Source organism: Vitis riparia, unplaced genomic scaffold (assembly GCF_004353265.1).
Source record: "Vitis riparia cultivar Riparia Gloire de Montpellier isolate 1030 unplaced genomic scaffold, EGFV_Vit.rip_1.0 scaffold689_pilon_pilon, whole genome shotgun sequence".
NCBI classification, from domain to species: Eukaryota; Viridiplantae; Streptophyta; class Magnoliopsida; order Vitales; family Vitaceae; genus Vitis; species Vitis riparia.
In genome coordinates, this window is record NW_023269735.1 from 136,893 (window position 1) to 138,951 (window position 2,059).

Consider the following 2,059-nt stretch of genomic DNA (forward strand, 5'->3'; position numbering starts at 1 on the left):
ATCTGATGCTATACTAGGGCATATTTTCGTTTCAATCGAGATTTACAGATTTTCATGGAGTTGCATGCTTATCTCCACTTACGAGGTACACACCAAGATGATGACCTATTTGTTATCTTATCATGATCTCCCAGAGGAGCCTCTCTTGAGCCATTCAGTCAGACTCACACCTTATGGCATTTGGACATCATCATGCTTCTCCTCTTGAGATACACCTTTTTTATCTATAGGTCCGATTCAGTTATGGACGAGGATGACTAGGATTGCACATTTGATGATGGATGATTTGATACCATCTGATTTTTCAACCTTTCACACATCTGATGCCATACTGGGGCATATTTTCTATTCGGTTGAGATTTGTATATCTTCATTGATTTGCATGATCATCACCAGTTGCAGATGTATCCCGGGTTGATGACTCACTTTCATTTTGTCCTGATTCTCTAGTAGAGTCTTTTTTGAATCATTCGGCTAAGCTCGTACTTTATGATGTTGTTGTGATTCTTGGATGGGGTTACTTCAGATGTATAGCCTCTTATATCATCATTTCGGTGGAGTACGTGTCAGATCTCTTATATATCCCATGGAGCTATTCTCGACTTATTAGGACAGACTGGATGCATTAGTTGTTATACTGGGTAATATTTCCCCCCTTTAGCTTTAGAGATGATTGTTTTCTCACAAATCTGTCACGATCTTCATTACTCTACCAAGGGATGTTTATTTACATTACTGTGTCATTGTTTTAGTGATTTTTGCCAAAATGAGCCTCCAGAGGAGCATGACTTTCGGGTTTTGACTATCCCACCCCCCATGACTTCTCAGTAGATTGTTGTGTTGAGATTGTGGTAGTTACCCCGATGGATTATCCTCTTGTGACTCCCTAGTGGATCATTCCTTTAAGACGACGATGAATTCCCTCAACAGAGCATGTCAAGTCAGGGGCCTTCGACTTATTGAGACACTTTGTAAATGGGTGCATATGTTTTGAGTGTTCCAATTTTAAGCATTAAATTCAAAACAAGTCAATTTAAAAGTTTGTGTGAAAGTAATTTTAAAAAGCGTTTTTAACTCAAAAAGGGTTTTAGAAAAAAAAATGTTTGGTAAAATTTAGAAAATATTTTTAAAAATATAAAAAATTACTCCAAGTGTTAGAAAATCACTCGACATGTTTCTTAAAGAAATATTTGTAGGTGATTCTTTTAAAAACATTTTTATCAAAAACACTATTTAACTTAAATTTAAAGTGTGTTTTGGAGTAATTTTAGAAAATATTTCTAACATTTTTAACATTTAAATGATAAAAATATTTAAATATTAGAAAGATTAAAATTAAAAGGATAAATATAAAAAATTTAAAAGTGAAGTGATAATAATTTTTTAGAATATAATTAATGAGATGAATCATAATATATTTAATATTAAAATTATAACTTATTTAATTCAATACTGTGGAATAAATTGCGGTACATATATGATTTTTTTAATATTTATATTTTTTATATTTAATTATTATATAAATAATATAAAAAAGACTTATTAAAAAATTATATATTGATTTTATATTTTATTAATCAATTAAATATAATTTAAAATAAAATAATTAGAATTAGGTTTTTTTTTTAATGATGAACCTTAACAAATTTAAATTGAACATATATTATCAAAGAGCATGATACTCCAATGGTAGTCAGGGATTGAACCCATGCAAAGGGTTTGCAATTTCGATGAAAACCACCGATATTCAGACACTGGTTTTGATTTAATCAAAATAAAAATGGATAATTAGTAATTAATAATTAATAATTGTTTATATAGAGAGGAAAATTGTTCTCCTGATTTGTTTCCTTTTTTTTATCTTTACTAAATCTAAAAACCAAAAGGGCCACCCACTTCTCTCACTCGAGCATCAAGAAGCCCTTTTCTGAACTTCCTCCAAGGCCCTATTTCCTTCTGCCACTCTCAATTCCCGCAGGTACTAATCTTTTTTTTTTTTTTTTTTTTGGCAACCCCCCGTTTGATTCCCAAAGAAAATCTACCCCCCATTTGATTTCCG